The sequence below is a fragment of the Callorhinus ursinus genome, unplaced genomic scaffold (assembly GCF_003265705.2).
Source record: "Callorhinus ursinus isolate GAN/ISIS: 27379988/994484 unplaced genomic scaffold, GSC_fseal_2.0 scaffold12, whole genome shotgun sequence".
NCBI classification, from domain to species: domain Eukaryota; kingdom Metazoa; phylum Chordata; class Mammalia; order Carnivora; family Otariidae; genus Callorhinus; species Callorhinus ursinus.
Genome location: NW_027397074.1, coordinates 2,239,784 through 2,262,935, shown reverse-complemented (window position 1 = coordinate 2,262,935; position 23,152 = coordinate 2,239,784). Strand labels below are relative to the sequence as shown.

The 23,152-nt window shown below is 36.7% G+C and overlaps 1 long non-coding RNA gene across 1 annotated transcript in view; it reads right to left on the bottom strand.

The window, feature by feature from the left end:
• LOC141373834 (uncharacterized) overlaps positions 1–23,152 on the bottom strand; it is a 124,853-nt gene that overhangs the window by 49,997 nt on the left and 51,704 nt on the right. The gene's annotated exons all lie outside the window — the stretch shown is intronic.

The window sequence follows — 23,152 nt, the reverse complement described above, 5'->3', positions numbered from 1 at the left end:
TGTTTAGAGAGTAGTGGTCATTCACTAGTCGTCTTTTCTATCCTGACTGGCACTCTAATGGGCACTCCATGTTTGCTAAGTAAATCAAAATACTGATTATTTGCAATGAGGTGAGAAAGAAGCATATAGTGAAATCGCTTAGAACAGCATAATTGTATATTTTACATTTATTATGCAATTTTCTCAACACCATTAAATTTTTAAGGTTAAAAAAATCAATACTTAGACCTTTAAGGTAAGCATGCAAATTTTACCCTTCAGTGAGCATCTTATTTTGCAGTGGAAAACTGATAAAGCACAGAAGTTTAGTGATTTGCATATAGTTGCTAATAGGTCCCTCCAATATTTGAGCTGAAAGATACCAAATTCAGTCTCCTTATTTCATAGATGAGGAAATCTGGACCCACAGAGGTTCAGTAATACAGTTTGTTGATAGCAACCCCGGGATTATGGTTTAGGTTATTGGATTCCTAACCTAGTGATCTTTATATTTCACTGGAGGCTTTTCAAATTGTGCTGCCCAGACTCAGAGGTTCAATAGAAAATGCTTAATGCATGAGTGAAGTGACCAAGGGACAGAGCTGTACCCCTATTTCTACTACAACTCTATCCAGAATGGAGCAGTTTTGATCAGTCTTGTATTGGGCTAAACAGATATTTTGTTTGAACTGGATAATATTTTGTTTCATTTCAAGAAAAACTAAACCAAAACTATTTTGAAAGGTGTTTCTCTACACCAGAGCACCCTCCCCACACAGTGGGTTTATGGCAAAAACAGAACTTTGTATCAGGAGACCAGTTCTCTGCCTACCAAAAATCATGGTAACTTTCTGAAGAGAAAATCATTTTCCTAGAAAAGCACACCTGATCTCAGACCAAGATTAAGAAGCCAATTAGCAGCTAAGTCCTTATAAAGAAATGATATTATAACCTTTTACATCACAATTAGTTTTCTTGATCACTCTGGGAACACATAGTAATGTGAAATTTGAATAACTTCCATTGGAATGCCCCTGCAGACTGACATAGAAAATCTCACAGAGTGAGCCAGCAGAATGATAAGGGGACTTCATAATAAAAGAAGAGGGTAAAATAAGGATTTATGTACTCCTGGCTTCTCATATTGTTTGTTATTCCCTTTCTCCCATGTTAATCATATTATAAGTACTTCAGGGCCTTTTGCCACATAAATATTTAACAGGCATCTATACAAACTTACAGATTTGACTTCAGTTAAGAGGCTAAATCTTTCTTTAATGCAATTTTGATTCTAAGAAAACATAAGATTTCAAAAAATGGCAAAGTATTAAACAGTTCTTTTATAATCCATGCTCATTTAATTTACTTAAAAATAAAACTATTTTTATGTAATATTTTTAGGAATTAGTGTCATGTTAAATTGCTTAAATTATCATATACTTTTAAATATGGCATGTCTGGGGCGCCTGGGTGGCTCAGATGGTTAAGCATCTGCCTTCGGCTCAGGTCATGATCCCAGGGTCCTGGGATCGAGTCCCGCATCGGGCTCCCTGCTCCTTGGGAGCCTGCTTCTCCCTCTGCCTCTCTCTCTCTCTCTCTCTCTATCTCTCGCGTCTTTCATGAATAAATAAATAAATAAAAATCGTAAAAATAAAAATAAATAAATAAATAAATATGGCATGTCTGCTCACTCTATTCTGTTTTCTCTCTTTCTCTTTTTCTCTTACATTTCTTCTTGACCTCTAGCTTTTGATTAACTGAAATCCTTATCCATTCTCTATAAGTAAGTAAAATTTACTCATAAAGATGATACATTTCTTCTAATTCCTGGGACTGTCTTGAGACACTATAAAGTTTATGGAAAGTGGTCAAATTAAATTTTTGTTCTTAAGGAATGACTGTCTGAAATCCTGAGTTTATTCCTTTACCTCTCACAAGGAATGATGCTTCCTATATCAGATAACTAAGTGGTGGATAATGAGAATGAACAGAAAGAAAACTAGCTATAGCTGTATATTTTCTGAATATGTAAGTTATATAGCTTAAAAATAAATCCAAGCAGAATAAAGTGATTAGAGAAAACTAAAATAAAATACATCTCCTAGCTACCTAGACCTCTGCATTAAGAGCTCACATCTATAAAACAATTTTCTTCTTGAAAAGGGGCCAGAAAATAAAAAGTGTATGTAAGTGAATATAGTCAACTAATCTATGACAAAGGAGACAAGAATATATTACAATAGGGAAAAGATAGTCTCTTCAATATATGGTATTGGGAAAACTGGACCACTTTCTTACACCATATACAAAAATAAACTCAGAATGAATTAAAGACCTAAATGTGAGACATGAAACCATAAAACTCCTAGAAGAAAACATAGGCAGTAATCTCTTTGACGTCAGCCTTAGCAACATTTTTCTAGATGTGTCTTCTAAGGCTAGGGATATAAAAGCAAAATTAAACTATTGGACTATATCCAAATAAAAAGCTTTTGCAGAGCAAAGGAAACCAACAAAACAAAGATAACCCACAAATGGGAGAATATATTTGTAAATGATAACTCTGATAAAGGTTAATAGTCAAAATATATAAAGAACTTACACAAATCAATAGCAAAAAAACAATCCAATGAAAAAAATGGGCAGAGGACCTGAACATTTCCCCAAAGAAGACATACAATGGCCAATACACACATGAAAAGATGCTTAACATCACTAATTATCAGGGAAATTCAAATCAAAACCACAACTAGATACCATCTCACCCCTGTCAGAATGGCTGGTATCAGAAAGACAAGAAATAACAAGTGTGGTGAGGATGTGGAGAAAAAAGAACCATGCCCACTGGGATTGCAAGCTGGTGCAACCACTGTGGAAAACAATGTGTAGGTTCCTCAAAAAATTAAAAATAGAAATATCATAAAATTCAGTAATTCTACTACTGGGTATTTAAAAAAGAAAACAAAAACACTAATTTGAAAAGATATATTCAAACCTATGGACCCCTATGTTTATTTCAGCATTATTTACAATGGCCAAGATATGGAAGCAACCTAAGTGTTTATTGTAGATGAATGGATAAAAAAGAAATGGTATGTATATACGATGGAATATTACTCAACCATTAAAAAGAATAAGATGTTGTCATTTGTAACAACATAGATGTACCAAGAAGGCATTATGCTAACTGAAATAAGTTAGACCAAGAAAGACAAATACTATATGACTTCACTCATATGTGGAATCTAAAAAATAAAACAAATGAACAAACAAAAAAGCAAAACTAGACCCATAAACAGAGAACAAACTGCTGGTTGCCAGAAGGAAAGGGGTGGGGGATGGGCAAAATGGGTGAAGAGAGTGGGAGGTACAGGCTTCCAGTTAGAGAATGAATAAGTCATGAGGATGAAAGGTACAGCATAGGGAATACAATCACTGGTATTGTAATAGTCTTGTATTGTGACAGATGGTAACTACACTTGTGGTGTGCATAGCATAATGTATAGAGTTGTCAAATAACTAAGTTGTATACCTGAAACTAAAACAACATTGTATATCAACTATACATCAATTCTTAAACATTTTTTATTAATATAGTGTATTATTTATTTCAGGGGTGCAGGTCTGTGATTCATCAGTCTTACACAATTCACAGTGCTCACCATAGCACATACCCTCCCCAATGTCCATCAGCCAGCCACCACTTCCCTCCCACCCCCCTCCACTCCAGCAACCCTCAGTTTGTTTCCTGAGATTAAGAGTTTCTTATGGTTTGTCTCCCTCTCTGGTTTCGTCTTGTTTCATTTTTCCCTCCTTTCCCCTATGATCCTGTATCTTGTTTCTCAAATTCCTCATATCAGTGAAATCATATGATACTTGTCTTTCCCTGAATGACTTATTTCGCTTAGCATAATACCCTCTAGTTCCATCCACGTCATTGCAAATGGCAAGATTTCATTTTTTTTGATGGCTGCATAATATCCCATTGTATATAGGGGCGCGTGGGTGGCTCAGATGGTTAAAGGTCTGCCTTCAGCTCAGGTCACGATCCCAGGGTCCTGGGATGGAGCACCACATCAGGCTCCCTGCTTGGCAAGGAGCCTCCTTCTCCCTCTACCTCTACTGTTCCCCCTGCTTGTGCTCTTTCACTCTCTCTGTCAAATAAATAAATAAAATCTTTTTTTAAAAAATTCCATTGTATATATATATACCACATCTTCTTTATCCATTCATCTGTTGATGGACATCTAGGCTCTTTCCATAGTTTGGCTATTGTGGATATTGCTGCTATAAACATTGGGGTGCATGTGCCCCTTCGGATCACTACATTTGTACCTTTGGGGTAAATACCCAGTAGTGCATTGCTGGGTCAAAGGGTAGCACTATTTTCAACTTTTTGAGAAACCTCCATACTGTTTTCCAGAGTGGCTGCACCAGCTTACATTCCCATCAACAGTGTAGGAGGGTTCCCCTTTCTCCACATCCTTGCCAACATCTGTCATTTCCTGACTTATTAATTTTAGCCATTCTGACTGGTATGAAGTGGTATCTCATTGGGGTTTTGATTTGGATTTCCCTGATGCTGAGCAATGTTGAGCACTTTTTCGTATGTCTGTTGGCCATTTGGATGTCTTCTTTGGAAAAATGCCTGTTCGTGATTTCTGCCCGTCTCTTGATTGGATCATTTGTTCTTTGGGTGTTGAGTTTGATAGGTTCTTTATAGATCTTGGATACTAGCCCTTTATCTGATATGTCATTTGCAAATATCCTCTCCCATTCGTTCGGTTGTCTTTTGGTTTTGTGGACAGTTTCTTTCGCTGCGCAAAAGCTTTTTATCTTGATGAAGTCCCAATAGTTCATTTTTGCCCTTGCCTCCCTTGCCTTTGGCAGTGTTTCTAAAAAGAGGTCAAAGAGGTTGCTGCCTGTATTCTCCTCAAGGATTTTGATTGATTCCTGTCTCACATTTAGGTCTTTCATCCACTTTTAGTCTATTTTTGCGTGTGGTGTAAGGAAATGGTCCAGTTTCATTCTTCTGCATGTGGCTGTCCAATTTTCCCAACACCATTTGTTGTAGAGACTGTCTTTTTCCATTGGACATTCTTTCCTGCTTTGTCGAAGATTAGTTGACATAGAGTTGAGGGTCCATTTCTGGGCTCTTTGTTCTGTTCCATTGATCTATGTGTCTGTTTTTGTGCCAGTATCATACTGTCTTGATGATTACAGCTTTGTAATAGAACTTGAAGTCCAGAATTGTGATGCCACCAGCTTTGCTTTTCTTTTTCAATGTTCCTCTGGCTATTTGGGTCTTTTCTGGTTCCATACAAATTTTAGGATTATTTGTTCCATTTCTTTGAAAAAAGTGGATGGTATTTTGATAGGGATTGCATTAAATGTGTAGATTGCTCTAGGTAGCATAGACATTTTCACAATATTTGTTCTTCCAATCCATGAGCATGGAATGTTTTTCCATTTCTTTGTGCCTTCCTCAATTTCTTTCATGAGTATTCTATAGTTTTCTGAGTACAGATCCTTTGCCTCTTTGGTTAGATTTATTCCTAGATATCTTATGGTTTTCGGTGCAATTGTAAATGGGATCAACTCCTTAATTTCTCTTTCTTCTGTCTTGTTGTTGGTGTATAGAAATGCAACTGATTTCTGTGCATTGATTTTATATCCTGCCACTTTACTGATTTCCTGTATGAGTTCTACAGTTTTGGGGTGGAGTCTTTTGGGTTTTCCATATAAAGTATCATATCACCTGCAAAAAGTGAGAGTTTCACTTCTTCTTTGCCGATTCACTTCTTCTTCTTTTATTTCTTTTTGTTTTCGGATTGCTGAGGCTAGGACTTCTAGTACTATGTTGAACAGCAGTGGTGATAGTGGACATCCCTGCCGTGTTCCTGAACTTAGTGGAAAAGCTCTCAGTTTTTCCCCATTGAGTATAATATTTGCTGTGGGTTTTTCATAGATGGCTTTTATGATATTGAGGTATGTACCCTCTATCCCTACACTGTGAAGAGTTTTAATCAAGAAAGGATGCTGTACTTTGTCAAATGTTTTTTCTGCATCTATTGAGAGGATCATATGGTTCTTGTTCTTTCTTTTATTAATGTATTGTATCACATTGATTGATTTGCGGATGTTGAACCAACCTTGCAGCCCAGGAATAAATCCCACTTGGTGGTGATGAATAATCCTTTTAATGTACTGTTGGATCCTATTGGCTAGTATTTTGGTGAGAATTTTTGCATCCATGTTCATCAAGGATATTGGTCTGTAATTCTCCTTTTTGATGGGGTCTTTGTCTAGTTTTGGGATCAAGGTAATGCTGGCCTCATAAAACGAGTTTGTAAGTTTTCCTTCCATTTCTATTTTTTGGAACAGTTTCAGAAAAATAGGTATTAATTCTTCTTTAAATGTATGGTAGAATTCCCCTGGGGAGCCATCTGGCCCTGGGCTCTTGTTTGTTGGGAGATTTTTGATGACTGTTTCAATTTCCTTAGTGGTTATAGGTCTGTTCAGGTTTTCTATTTCTTCCTGGTTCAGTTTTGGTAGTTTATATGTCTCTAGGAATGCATCCATTTCTTCCAGGTTATCTAATTTGCTGGCATACAGTTGCTCATAATATGTTCTTATAATTGTTTGTATTTACTTGGTATTGGTTGTGATCTGTCCTCTTTCATTCATGATTTTATTTATTTGGGTCCTTTCTGTTTTCTTTTTGATAAGTTTGGCCAGGGGTTTATCAATCTTATTAATTCTTTCAAAGAACAAGCTCCTAGTTTTGTTGATCATTTCTACTGTTCTTTTGGTTTCTATTTCATTGGTTTCTGCTGTGATCTTTATTATTTCTCTTCTCCTGCTGGATTTAGGCTTTATTTGCTGTTCTTTCTCCAGCTCCTTTAAGTGTAGAGTTAGGATGTGTATTTGAGACCTTTCTCGTTTCTTGAGAAAGGCTTGTATTGCTATATACTTTCCTCTTAGGACTGCCTTTCCTGCATCCCAAAGATTTTGAACAGTTGTGTTTTCATTTTCATTTGTTCCCATGAATTTTTTTAATTCTTTTTAATTTTCTGGTTGACCTATTCATTTTTTAGTAGGATGCTCTTTAGCCTCCATGTATTTGAGTTCTTTCTGACTTTCCTCTTATGGTTGAGTTCTAGTTTCAAAGCATTATGGTCAGAAAATATTCAGGGAATGATCCCAATCTTCTGGTACTGGTTGAGACCTGATTTGTGACCCAGGATGTAATCTATTCTGGAGAATGTTCCTTGGGCACTAGAGAAGAATGTGTATTCTGTTGCTTTGGGATGGAATGTTCTGAATATATCTGTGAGGTCCCTCTGATCCAGTGTGTCATTTAAAGCCTTTATTTCCTTGTTGATCTTTGCTTAGATGATCTGGCCATTTGAGTGAGGGGCCTGTTAAAGTCCCCTACTATTATTGTTTTGTTGTGGATGTGTTTCTTTGATTTTGTTATTAACTGGCTTATATAATTGGCTGCTCCCATGTTAGGGGCATAGATATTTAAAGTTGTTTAATCTTCTTGTTGGATAGACCCTTTAAGTATGATGTAGTGTCCTTCATCATCTCTTATTATAATCTTTAGTTTAAAATCTAATTTGTCTGATATAAGGATTGCCAACCCAGCTTTCTTATGATGTCCATTAGCATGGTAAGTTGTTTTCCACCCCCTCACTTTCAATCTGGAGGTGTCTTTGGGTCAAAATGAGTCTCTTGCAGACAGCATATCAATGGGTTTTTTTTTTTTTTATCCAATCTGATACCTTGGTTTTTTTTTTTGATTGGGGCATTTAGCACATTTACATTCAGGGTAACTATTGAAAGATATGAATTTAGTGCCATTGTATTGCCTGTAAAGTGACTGTTACTGTATATTGTCTCTGTTCCTTTCTGCTTTGTTAGTTTTAGGCTCTTCTTTTGCTGAGAGGACCCCTTTCAATATTTCTTGTATAGTTTAGTGTTTGCAAATTCTTTCAGTTTTTGTTTGTCCTGGAAGCTTTTTATCTCTCCTATTTTTAATGACAGTCTAGCTGGATATATTATTCTTGGCTGCATATTTTTCTCATTTAGTGCTCTGAAGATATCATGCCAGTCCTTTCTGGACTGCGAGGTCTCTGTGGATAGGTTTGCTACCATTCTGATGTCTCTATCATTGTAGGTTACAGACCTCTTGTCCTGAGCTGCTTTCAGGATTTTCTCTTTGTCTCTGAGATTTATAAGTTTTACTGTTAGATGTTGGGGTTTTGACCTATTTTATTGATTTTGAGCGGGGTTCTCTGTGCCTCCTGGGTTTTGATGCCTGTTTCCTTTCCCAAATTAGGGAAGTTCTCTGCTATAATTTGCACCAATATACCTTCTGCCCCCCTCTCTCTTTCTTCTTCTTCTGGGAGATCCCAATTATTCTAATGTTGTTTTGCTTTATGGTATCACTTATCTCTTGAATTCTCCCCTCATGATCTAGTAGTTGTTTATGTCTCTTTTTCTCAGCTTCTTTATTCTCTACCATTTGGTCTTCTATATCACTAATTCTCTCTTCTGTCTCATTTATTTAAGCAGTTAGAGCCTCCATTGTTGATTGCACCTCATTAATAGCCTTTTTGATTTTGACTTGTTTAGATTTTAGTTCTTTTGTTTCTCCAGAAAGAGATTCTCTGTTATCTTCTATACTTTTTTGAAGCCGAGCTAGTACCTTTATAATCGTCATTCTGAACTCTAGTTCTGACATCTTACTAATGTCTGTATTGATTAGGTCCCTGGCAGTCGGTACTGCCTCTTGTTCTTTTTTGTGAGGTGAGTTTTTCCATCTTGTCATTTTGTCCAGAGGAGAATAGATGAATGAGAGAACAAAATGATAAAAAAATGCTAAAAGGGTAACAATGACCCCAGAAAAATATACAGTAAACAAATCAGAAGAGACCCAAAACCAGGGGAGAAAAGAAAGGGAAAAAAAAAGAATATGATCAGATTGGTGAATATAACAGAGCCACACACTAGATTTTCGGTGTATTTTGGTCTGTTAGAAGAAAGTACCTCCCAAAATTTTAAAGAAAGAAAAACTTATGTACAAAAATAAGGGTAAATACGATGAAGGAATGGAATATGACTGTAAAAATGAAAATTAATAAAAGGATTTTATTAATAAATTAATAAAAAGAATTTATTAATAAATGAATTTTAAAGAGGAATTGATAAGAAGTTGGTTAAAAAAATGAAAAAATTTTAAAAATAAAGAGAGAATGTGATCATGTGGGAGAGTAGAACAACATCATACACTAGATTTAGGGTATATTTCGGTCTGTTTGAAGAAACTTATCCCAAAATTTTAAAAAAAAAAAAACTCATATATATATATATATATATATATATATATATATATATATACATATATATATGTATATATATACACACATTCAAAAAATAAGGTTAAATACAATGAAGAGATAGAATATGACTGTAAAAATGAAAAATTAAAAAAGATTTTTAAATGGAATTAATAAGATGGTTGAAAAAGGAAAGAAGAAAAATTCAACTAAAAAATAGAAAAAGAGAAAAATAAAAAAAATTTTAGCAATTAACTTTGAAAGACTAAAGAATAATGGGGAAAAAGCCATGAATTCTATGTGCTGTATTCCCCTAGTGCTGGAGTTCTGCCGTTCTCATTTATCAGTAAACTTGGTTTTGGCAGGCTGTTCTTGCTGATCTTCTGGGGGAGGGGCCTACTGCAGTGATTTGCAAATGTCTTTCCCTGAGCTGGAATTGCCTTGCCCTTTCCAGGGGCTGGGCTAAGTAATTTGCTTGAGTTTGCTCTTGGTAGCTTTTGTTCCCTGTGAGCTTTCTGTACAGCTTTGGAGGATGAGAGTGAAATTGGTGGCCTCCCAATCTCTGTCCTGGAGGAGCCAAGAACTTGGGGCCCCACTCCTCAGTGCGCCCCCAGAGAAAAATAGTCAATCACTCCCGTCTCCCTGGTCTCTGACCACACTCCGTGCTCACCCGGCCTGTGACCAAGCATTTCTATCTCTGGCACAGGACCCTGTATGGAGTCTCCAAACCCAGCAGATTCCTGCAGTGCACTCCCATGCTGCTCCTCCCGTGGGAGGAAGGGGAGTCTCCCCAGATCTGCCACTTGTTGGGTCCCTGCTGGAAGAGCAGTGGCCCAACTATGCCATGGATCACGGTTTATAGCAAACCTGAGCTGAGAGCCCACTCTTTGGCCCCGTCTTTGCAGCCAGGTTTCCTGCTCCAATATCTGGGAGCTCTGCCACACTCAGGCACATCCAGTCTTTCTGTGACCCCGAGGGTCCTGAGACCACACTGTCCCAGAGAGATTTCCACCCCCCACTTAGCTACTGGGGCGACGTCGCTCCACTGCTCTATCACTTGCCAGTAGCTGGCTGATGGAGGCTCCCTCCCCGCCCACAGTCTATCTTCCCGAATATCGCCTTGGATTCACTTCTCTGCATGTCCTACCTTCCTACCTTTTTTTTAAAAGCTATTTTTTAAAAGTATATATAAGTGGTTGTGAACATCAGTTTTGGAATCAAATAGATCTTTATTTTTAAAAATCCTCAGGAAAAAAATATCCTGAGACATATTTTTTAACTTTTCTGAGCCTTACTTTTCTCATCTATAAAATTGACATAATCTCTATTTTAATCGATTGTTTTGAAGACTGGATGAGATAACATTCATAAACCACTTACTATAGTGCCTGGATCACAGTAAGCATCCAATAAATAATAGCTATCCTTATTTTTCTTATCAAATCATGAGTATTTTACTTGATTTAACCAACATATTTCAAACCCTGTGTTACAGTGGGAGCCAAGAGATTTTTTTTTGAGTAATAAATTGTTGAGAGGAAAGTCAAATACTCTTGCTAGAAGGAAATTTATAGATCTAATGAGCCCAGTACTCTTAATCCAGATGAGAATATTGAGATGCCAAGAAATCTACCCAAGTTCACATGACTGGAGGGTAGAAGACTGTGAACTAGAACCTAGATTTCTGTTAGTCCAGAGTTGTTTCTTACATTCTTGTATTTAGTCCAAAGAGATAGCATTAATTTTTAGTTCAAATGAAATTAAATAGAGCATGATTCATCAAGAAAAATTTCAGCCTTTTCATTATAACCGTTCTAAAGTAATTTAGATTTTTCTACAAAAGTTATTTCAAAGCTCTAATATGCTCTAATTAATATTGCTAATGTGAAGTACAGAAAGGGAGGCTAGGACTTTCACTTCCAGGAGGATGAAATACATTTACTTTCCCTATTCCTCCTGCTACTTACAACTTTAAACTCTGGACATAAGATGAAGATAAGAAGACTGAAAAAGGGAGAGGAGAAAGCAGACAGGCTAAGGACCTCAGAGCCCAAAGAAAAACACAGCAATGAGTTCTCTGGGTTTTCTTTTTTTCTCTTTTCCACACACATCTCAGACTGACTGCTGGAGAAGCCAATGACCCAGAAATGCCAACAGATGTAGATATAAAAAGCCCCAACAAAATTTTGTTCTAACTATAGGTCCAGGAAAGGAGCAGCCTAAGCAAGACAAAAAACTTTTAGAAAATAATCAATCTACTACAGCAAAACACCACCCCAAAAAACTATGGCTTTTACCCTCACCAGGCTGTAAAAAGGTACCCACTAACCCTGCTGGGGTGGTATCAGAGAAGGCTAAATAGGGGATAACAACTTTCATCCCTGCTGGGCAGTAAAGAGGCACTCCTTCCCCCATAGTGTCAGTGGAGACAATGCGGGGAGCAGTAACAAGACACTTCTATCCCTCCCAGCCAGGAATCTATCGGTAAAGGTCTGGTGGAGAGCTAGCATGCCCACCCCAACCCAGCAGCAATGAAAAGCCTCCTTCCCTGACTTGGGTGACACTGGAGACAGGGTAGGAAACCTGGACCTCTACTCAGCAGTATAGAGGCAGTATCCCTCCCATTCCCTGTTGGGACAGTGTTGGAGAAAACCAGCTAAAACAGACAGTTTAAATAATATCCAGAGTCTCATGACATAATATCCCAAATGTCCAGGTTTCTATTAAAATCACTTATCATACCAAGAACCAGAAAGATCTCAAATGAAATGTAAAAAAGAAAATCAATCAAATGAAATGTAAAAAAGATGCCAACACTGAGATGAGAAAGATGTTAGAATTATATACAATTATATACATTAGAATTATATACAATTGTATATACAAGACTATATATATATATTTAAATTGCCATTATAAAGATACTTTAACAAGCAATTATGAGCATTCTTGAAACAAACAAAAAAAGAAAAAGCTGCCATAAAGAAATAAAACATCTCAGCAAAGAAAAAGAAAATATAAGGAAGAACCAAATGGAAATTTTAGAACTGAAAAATACAATAACTGAAATAGAGAGCTTAGTAAATGGTCTGGTCCCAATAGAAGAATAAAGAGGATGGAGGAAAGGATTGGTGAACTTGAAGATAGAACAATAAATATTATCCCATCTGAACAACAGAGAGAAAATATACTAAAAAATCAAACAGAACAGAGCCTCAGGGACCTGTGGAACTGTAAGAGCTGATATTTGTGTCATCAGAGGCCTGCAAGGAGAGGAGAAAGAAGGTAGGGCTGAAAACTTATGTGAAATAATGGCTGAAAATGTTCAAAATTTGGCAAAGACACAAACCTACAGATTCAAGAAGCTGAACAAGCCTAAATAAGATGAGCCCAAAAAATCCACATCAAGTCACATCATTGTCAAACTTCTGAAAACCAAAGACAATGAAAAACATCTTGAATATAGTGAGATAAATATGACGCCTTAACTGTAAGGGAGAAACCATTTGAAGTACTAGATTTCTCATCAGAAACCATGGAGACCAGAAGAAATTGGCTCAAACATTTTTCAAGTGCTGAAAGAAAAGAACTGTCAACCCAGATTCCTATGCCCAGTGAAAATACCCTTCTACAATGAAGAGGAAATCCAGACATGCTCACATGAAGCAAACTCTAAAATAATGGCGAAAGGAAGTTCTCTAACAGAAGAGAACCAACAAAAGAAGGAACCTTGGAACATCAGGAAGAAAGAAAGAACTACAGTAAGCAGAAATATGTGTAAATATGATAAATTTTTTCTTTTCCTATTGAGTTTGCTGAATGATGTGGGATGGTTGTTATGAACTGAATGTGTTCTTCCAAATTCATAAATTGAAGCCCTAACCACTAAGGTGACATGCCCCCCCCCAGAGTCTGTGAGCAGGTATTAAGGTTAAGAAAAGGTGGGGTCCTATTTCCATAGGGCTGGTATCCTTATAAGAGGAAGAGACGCCAGAGTTGTCTCTCTCTACCATGTGAGGACACAGAGAGAAAGCAACCATCAGCAAATCAGGAACACAGCTCTCACCAGGAACTGAATCAGATGCGATCTTGATCTTGGACTTCTCAGACTCCAGAACTGTGAGAAAAGTAATTTCTGTTGTTGAAGCCACACTGTTTGTGGTATTTTGTTATGGCAGCCCAAGTAGACTACTACACAGTGGTTGAAGTAAAAATTATAACACTGTTCAATGTGGTTCTACATGTATGTAAAGGAAATATTTAAAACAAGTATTTTGGAAACAGGAAGGATAAAGAGACATAAAGGGAGGTAAGATGTTTTTCATTGTCTTTGGTTTTCAGAAGTTTGACAATGATGTGACTTGATGTGGATTTTTTGGGTTCATCTTATTTAGGCTTGTTCAGCTTCTTGAATCTATATTTTGCTGGAACTGGTAAAATGGCACCAGTAGACAGCAATAAGTTATGTATATATGGTATCATGCCTACGGCAGCCACTAAAAACCTACAGAAAAAGTCATACTCAAAAACATTGTAGATAAATTGTGTTCACTATGGCAGCACATATGCTAAAACAATAAAGGGAAAATTAAGAATGTACAATGGGAAAAAGTCTCTTCAACAAATGGTGCTGGGAAAAGAGGACAGCTATATGTAAAACAATGAAACTGGACATGTTCTTACATTACACACAAAAATAAACTCAGAATGGATTAAAGACCTAATGTGAGACCTGAAACCATAAAATTCTCCTAGAAAAAAACATAGGCAGTAATCTCTTTGACATCAGTCATAGGAACAGTTTTCTAGATATGTGTCCTCAGGTGAGGGAAATAAAAGCAAAATTAAACTATTGGGACTACAGCAAAATAAAAAGTTTTTTTTTTAAAACACCAGCAAAGGAAGCCATCAACAAAACAAAAAAACCACCCACTAAATAGGAAAGATATTTGCAAATGATATATCCAATAAGGGGTTAATATCTAAAATAAATAAAGAACTTATACAACACCAAAAAATAACCTAATTAAAAATTTGGCAAAAGCCACGAATAGATAATTTTCCAAAGAAGACATACAATGTCCAACAGACACATAAAAAGATGTTCAATATCTCTAATCATCAGGGAAATGCAAATCAAAACCACAATGAGATATCCCCTCACACCTGTCAGAATGGCTAGTATCAAAAAGAAAAGAAACAAGTGTTGGTGAGGATGTGGAAAAAAAGGAGCCTTCGTGCACTGTTGGAGGGGCTGCAAACTGGTGCAGCCACTGTGAAAGACAAGATGTAGGTTCCCCAAAAAAATGAAAATAGAAATATCATAAATCTTGTAATTCCACTGCTATGTATTTACCCAAAGAAAGAAAAACATTAATTAGAAAAGATATATGCACTCCTATGTTTATTTCAGCATTATTTACAATAGCGAAGTATGGAAGTAATGTATCCACCCATAGATGAATAGATAAAGAAATAGTACACACACACACACACACACACACACACACACACACACACACACACACTGGAATATCACTCAGCCATAAAAAAGAATGCAACAACATGGTTGGACCTAGAGGGTATAATGCAAACTGAAATAAGTCTGACAGAGAAAAGCAAATACCCTATGATTTTATTCATATGTGGCCTTTAAAAACCAAAGCAAATGGCTCTTTCCACAGTTTGGCTATTGTGGACATTGCTGCTATAAACATTGGGGTGTTTATACCCCTTCGGATCCCTACATTTGTATCTTTGTGGTAAATACCCAGTAGTGCAATTGCTGGATCGTATGGTAGCTCTTATTTTCAACTGTTTGAGGAACCTCCATACTGTTTTCCAGAGTGGTTGCACCAACTTGCGTTCCCACCAACAGCGTAGGAGGGTTCCCCTTTCTCCGCATCCCCGCCAACATCTGTCGTTTCCTGACTTGTTAATTTTAGCCATTCTGACTGGTGTGAGGTGGTATCTCATTGAGGTTTTGATTTGGATTTCCCTGATGCCGAGCGATGTTGAGCACTTTTTCATGTGTCTGTTGGCCAAGATGTCCATCGACAGATGAATGGATAAAGAAGAGTGGTATATATACACAATGGAATATTATGCAGCCATCAAAAGGAATGAGATCTTACCATTTGCAGTGATGTGGATGGAACTGGAGGGTGTTATGCTGAGTGAAATAAGTCAATCAGAGAAAGACATGTATCATATGACCTCACTGATATGAGGAATTATAATCTCAGGAAACAAACTGAGGGTTGCTGGAGTGGTGGGGGGTGGGAGGGATGGAGTGGCTGGGTGATAAACATTGGGGAGGGTATGTGCTATGGTGAGCGCTGTGAATTGTGCAAGACTGTTGAATCACAGATCTGTACCTCTGAAACTAATAATGCAATGTATGTTAAGAAAAAAAAAAGAAGAAGAAGATAGCAGGAGGGGAAGAATGAAGGGGAATAAATCGGAGGGGGAGATGAACCATGAGAGACGATGGACTCTGAAAAACAAACTGAGGGTTCTAGAGGGGAGAGGGGTGGGGGGATGGGTTAGCCTGGTGATGGGTATTAAAGAGGGCACATTCTGCGGGGAGCACTGGGTGTTATGCACAAACAATGAATCAAGGAACACTACATCACAAACTAGTGATGTAATGTATGGTGATTAACATAACAATAAAAATTTAAAAAAAAAAACAAAGCAAATGAACAAAGAAAAAAAAGAGAAATAAAAAACAGATTCTCAAAGGGAACTGGTGGTTGCCAGAAGGAAGGTTGGGGAGGATAGGTGAAATAGGTGATGGGGATGAAGACTACTTATAGTGCTGAGCACTGAGTAACATATAGAATTGTTGAATCATTATATTGTACACCTGAAACTAACATAACAACTGTATGTTAATTATACTTGAATTAAAAAATAAAATTTTAAAATTATAGATAAATCAAAATAGAATTCTAAAAAGATGTTTAAGTAACCTAGAGAAAGGTAGGAAATGAATATAAAGAAATGAAAAATAGAGAACAGGCAGAAATAAAAATAAGAGGATAAATCTATAATATAACATTGTATATTAACATTTATTGATGAATGATTGATCAAATCAGAAATTGCCCAAATGGAAACTGGACCAAGAAACTGTTGGGTCTAGTTAAAAGATTTTTCTTATGTATATTTAAAACCTACTTTCATTTCATTTTTATCCATTGTAGGTCTTCTACAGCTTCATAGAACCAATCTCAAAAACTAAATTTTATACTGTCAAAACCTCAGAGTAAGCAACTTCTTCATACTGTTAACTCATATTAAATTTAAAGTCAAATAAAAATCTTAAATTTTTTCCCACATGAACTTCTTCAAAATTATGTATGCTGTATAGTATATTGTACTTGGAAGACTTTACACTTATTAAATTTCATCTTATTAGTTTCAGTCCAATAATCCTACCTATTGTGACACTTTCTGTTGTGTCTGATTTTGATTAATTCTTTTAGAAAATTAAACAAGCATCCTTCCACCTTAACAAAGCCATTTATTAGCACAGCTCAATGAGAAAGGCCTATGTCATTCTGAAGGGGGTCTCTCCATGTTGATACAGGTCCACTTTTTGAGTATGGTTGATTCATTAGCCTCAAGCCTGCCTTATATTATCTTCATCTAGCTCACACTCTCTTATTCAGGAAGATATTATTAAGAACTTTGTCACATTTTGTTGAAATCAAAATATACATGTCTGCAGGCTTTTCCCTAATCTACCAAACCTGTTATCCCTATCCAGAAAATGAAGTCATCACAATTTTTTATAAGCTCTCCTACTGTCCGATCTCAATTGTAGATTCCACTTGTTCTACTCCTTTCCTTTAACTTTGGAAGTCAGCTGTAATTACATGTAAAAATAATCAGCAACTTAGAGACTATTAGTAACAGATTGGAAAAATATTAACATATTGAATCATAAATGTGGAAAAAGAGAACTAAGTATTAAAATGAACTAGATGAATAGAGTCAATGAAGTAGTGGCATAACTAAAAACAATGTTGCTGGGATGCCTGGGTGGCTCAGTCCATTGGGTGCCTGCCTTCGACCCAGGTCATGATCCCAGGGTCCTGGGATCGAGTCCCGCATCAGGCTCCTTGCTCAGCAGGAAGCCTGCTTCTCCCTCTGCCTGCCCCGCCCCCTGCTTGTGTTCCTGCTCTTGCTATCTCTCCCTCTGTCAAATAAATAAAAGCTTTTCAAAAAATCAAAAAACAATATTGCTACTTATGCACGTAAGTAGGTTGTGTGAAGTAATTTTTTTTTTTTTTTGTAATTTTACTTAATACTGCCGAAACTAAACTCCTAACACACAGTTCCAATCCTACCCCTTTAATACGCAGAAACCCTCAGTGGACCTCCATTGCCTTCCAAATTAAGAATAAACTCTGTAGCCTGATATTAAAAACTTTCAAGTTATAACCCTAATGTACCTCCAAGACTGATTTATGCCTCGACCAAAGCAAAACTTCCTGCCAAACTTCACCACAATATATTCCTAGAATACCTATTCATTCAATCTTTCAAATAATTTGAGGGTCTACTATATACCAAGCTGAATGCTGGAAGTGAACAATTAGCAGAATTGTATCAGAAACCTGCCTCATAAGGAATATTACAGGCTAATATTATTAGTGTCTTATTGCTGCTTTAACAAATTACCACAAACTTGGTGCCTTAAAACACCACCAATGTGTTCGTGTAAAGTGCTGGGGATCTGCAGTGTGACACTGGACTCATTGGGCTACAGTCAAGTTGCCAGCAGGGCTGCATTCTTTCTGGAGGTTGTAGGGTTGAATCTATTTCCTTGCTTTCTCCAGCTTCTACAAGTCAACCTCACTCCTTAGTTTATGTCCTCTTCCACCATCTTCAAAGGTAGCAAAGTTACATCTCTCTGACTCTTCTTCAATATTCACATCTCCTACTGGCTCTTCTGCTTCCTTCTTGAACTTTTCAGCATCCTTGTGATTACCTTGAGCCTAACAGGATACTCCAAGAGTCAGCTCATCAGCAACTTCAGTTTCATCTGCAACCCTAATTCCCCTGTGCCATGTAACTGAACATATTTGTATTCCAGAGCCTAGGATGTGAACATCTTTGGGGGACCATTATTCTGCATATGTAATTACAGGTTTAACTAGTAATAACACAGGTTTAACATATACTGACTATTTATATAGCCAGTATTTGCCTGCCACTCAGGGGTGAATTCAAAACAAAACAAAAACATTTACCCTTCTCATACTAACCCCTCCATACTAACCACTTCACAAGAGTCACTTCATTTAATCTTCTCAACAAATCTATGAGGTAAGTACTATTCTATATGCCCCATTTTACGATGAGCAGTCTAGAACTATTCTTTCCCATCTAAGTTTCTTTGATCATTTTCCCCATCTTCCTCTTGTATCCATCTTTTGAGGCTCCTCGATAAAACCATGTGACCTCCTATGTGCTCTCTTCCTTTTCTGAGGCTGTATCATTTTGTTTTTATCTCCCTTATAACCTGCCCCCATCCATTCCTCCACCATATTCTCATCTTCAGGAAAACCACTATTACTGAGTGGAATGTGTTGTATCCTTAAATTGTGTCGGAACAGAAGAAAGATTGTGAACCATCTAGATTATAAACTCCTTCACAGCAAGACACATTAAAAGGCAGAAGCATTAAAATGAGTGTCTTACTCATCTTTCTACTTATCATTTATTTGTCAGGTATATAGCAATAATGTCAATATTTTTTCTCAGCATATAGTACTTTATAGTATAAAAATACTTTAGCTATTTGATACTCAAAAAGCCAGGTGAGGGTAACAAGAAAAAATGTTATTATACTCATTTTATGGATGAGGAAATGAAAGCCCAATAAATGTAACTGTTGTGTTCAAGGTTAAAATGATAAAGCTGGATTCTGAACCAAAGTTTTCTGATTGAAAGACCAGTATTCTTTTCTGTACTGTTTCTCCCTGTTCATGGTGAAAACAATCAACAATTATTTTGAAGCAAATCTTTTTTTTAGATTTTATTTATTTTTGAGAGAGAGAGTGCACACACAAGCAGGGGGGAGGGGCAGAGGGAGACGGAGAAGTAGACTCCGTACCGAGCGCAGAGCCTAATGCAGGGCTCAATACCAGGACCCTGGGATCATGACCTGAGCTGAAGGCAGATGCTTAACTGACTGAGCCACCCAGGTAACACTTGAAGCAAAACTTTTAATGTCTAAGTTTATAGAATCTTCTTTGGCTATCTTTATAACTTTGCCCTTCCCATTCTCATTTTATTCTAATTTTAGCCTTGAGTGACATGAATAAACTAAATAGCCCTTTTTACTCTCAAATTTTTTGAACTAAAGGGATAGAAAATAAATTACTTTTTAAAGATGACAGACATAAAAAGTAAAACATTATGGACCAGTGGTCCTCAACTAGCTGGGGCAACAAACCCATGCAGCTAATGCAGTGGCCCACAGTCCACAGCCAGGGGCCCCTAGCAACTGTGTCCAGTGTGGGAGGAAACATGCTGGGTGAACACAGAATGCTCCTCAGCTGGGGCAAGGGCTTCCATTGCAATGGCTCCCTTTGGCAGGGCTGCCACATCCTAGCCTGGACACTGGAGAATTCTCAGGGAATAAAATTTTGGTATGATTTGGAAAAAGGAAAGAAAAGGAAAAGTTAGACTGACCCTAGTTTGTGGGCCTTTGTAAAGGCTACCAAAGAAGTCTGCTGCCTTAGGCACTTAGTATTTGCCTGCCACTCAGTGGTGTATTAAAAACAAAAAACAAAACAAAACAGAAACGTTTACCCCTCTCATAGCCGCTCCCCTTTAAACCCTACCCCACACAAGAACTAGTCCCTGGCTAGACAAACTCACCTCCTCTGCTGGAGGAGATTTTATTAGCCATGCACAGAGGGTGGTCCATAGTAGACTTTGCTTAGAGGCTTATTTTTACTACTTCACCATTATAATCATTTTATCCAGTTCAACCCAACCTTGAACGGATATGATACACCACTTGTCTTTTCTGCTTTTCTGCTTTTCCTTCCGACTGTGAAGCAAAATCCTGGGTATGAAATGCAAGCTGGGGATGGTGGGGAGGGCTAGAGTCTAGATCCTCAACAGCATTGTTGATAATCAAATCAACCCAGAGACTACCCACCTCTAGATGCCTAGTTAAGGAATCAGTAGATGTCCTTATGACTTCAACTACTATTATGTGAAGATAAACTTGTCTGATACAGACTGCCTGGTTATTGTGATATGAGCTCCATCTCCACGCCCACAGATATCCCCTAACACACCTGCCCCCACTGACTACCAATGTTTGAACTTCTGCCAAAAGTGTTTTGTTTTGTTTTGTTTTTTTAATTTCAAAATACATGGGAATACAAACTGGTGCAGCAGCTGTGGAAAACAGTATGGAGTTTCCTCAAAAAGTTAAAAATAGAACTACCCTATGATCCAGCAATTGCACTACTGGGTATTTCCCTAAAGAATATAAAAACACTAATTCAAAGGGATACATGCACCCCAATGTTTATAGCAGCATTATTTATGACAGCCAAATTATGGAAGCAGCCCATATATCCACTGACTGATGAATGGATAAAAAAGGTCTGTTATATGTAAATATATATATACATATAACATGTATATATATATTCATGTATACACACACACACACACACACACACCACAATGGAATATTAGCCATAAAAAAGAATGTGATATTATAATTTGCAACAACATGGATGGAGCTAGAGAGTATGATGTTAAGTGAAATAAGTTAGTTAGAAAAAGACAAATACCATATGATTTCACTCATATGTGGAATTTAAGACACAAAACAAACAAACAAACAAAAAAGAAAACCGGACGCCTGGGTGGCTCAGTGGGTTAAGCGTCTGCCTTTAGCTCAGGTCATGATCCCAGGGTCCTGGAATCGAGCCCTGATTGGGCTCCTTGCTCAGCAGGGAGCCTGCTTCTCCCTCTGCCTGCAGCTCCCCCTGCTTGTGAACTTGCTCTCTCTCTCTCTCTCTCTCTCTCTCTCTCTCAAATAAATAAATAAAATCTTAAAAAAAAAAAGAAAACCAAAAAACAGACTCTTAACTATAGAGAACAAACTGATGGTTACCAGAGGGGAGGTGGATGGGGGGATGGGTTAAACAGGTGATGGGGATTAAGGAGTGCACTTGCTGTGATCAGCACCAGGTGATGTATGGAAGTGTTCCATCACTATATTGTACATCCAAAATTAATATAATACTGTATGTTAACTGGAATTTAAATAAAAATTTTTTTTCAAAAAAAGAAAAACAAAACAAAATAAAACAAAATAGGTGGTAATTTCCCTTTTGAGAAATTCCCCTACATTAGAATCTCATAGTAAATAATCACTGTCTCAAGCAATACATGATTAACTTAGAAAATATGTTAGAGAAGAAAATACCAGAAAGACCACAGGATTTTATCATGTGTAAAATATTCCAAATTACTTAACTCTGATTTTTGGAGATTTGTAGGAAGATTTATTGGAACTATTTTCCCCAAGTTGTGGCCAGATCACTATTTCAGCAACCCTCTCCCACTCTGTCTAGCAGCTAGGCTGTAACTCTGTGACCCTTGCTTGCCCTACAGGCGAAAAAGACCCAGGGTCCTTTCCCATGCTGTTTTTCCAGTTTCTATCACACTGTGCCCACCAATGAATTTTCAAACTAATCAGACAGTAGGATATATGGTAGTGAACTTTAATATAAAATAAATTTATGGCAAAGATAATATTACAGTAACATTGATTTTAATTTTCTTTAATTTACTCAGTAACATCAATATTCAATTACTCATTTTTATGTTTCCTTAGTTGTGTCCAATTTTATGTTCTCATATAGCTTTTCTACTTAATATACAATTATTTCTCCATATTTTTATACAATCTTAATACTTAATGCTTCCAATTCTTCATCACAAAATATTTCTTTCATCAGGATACTCAAATACAATATTTGTAGGATATTTAGGACATGAAGACATTGTTTTCAGTTTTTCAGGATTATAAACAATATTCAAATGTACCTTTCCAACATTTTTTCTTTTTTTCATTACTTTCCTAGGATAAACGTCCCGGGTCAAGAGCAAGAAAAAAATGTACACTCCTTAATACATATTGCTATATTGATTTCTAAGAAGATCATACCAACTTATAATACTTAAGCAACATATGAGTATGGTTTTTTCCAACCTTCCTAGCACTAGATGTTTTATATATTTTAAGCATTTTGCATGTAATTCATTATTATTTGATTTGCATTTCTTTTATTCCTAGTAAAAGTGAATATTTTCTATTTCTTAATTTCTATTTATCATTGATTTTTCTCTTCATGCTCTTTCACAATTATTTATTTATCATGGTTTCTTAGTGGTAAACATTCAAAAGAAAACATATTGGTCTATAATGCTGTTAAACTCTTATTACATATCATTGTATAAATTCCAAGGTCAGTAAAATTTTCACTGAAATTTAGACTTAAGGTCTATGGACTAATATTTTCTTTAAAGGTTAGTTTCTTATTATCACACTTATATAGGCATATAGCTTGCTTTAATGTTTCTGTTTAGGCTGTGAACAAGCAATTTCCTATGCTCCAGCTTTTACCTTCTTCAAAGTTCTGATCTGTGATTTCAATAGGATGATAGGCATCAAGCTTATCAGACAGAGATCCCATGAAGTCATAAGATAGCTAATCCCCTTCTGAACCATCTGAAACAATGAGCCAATTCTAAAACATGTTATTTCATAGAAATAA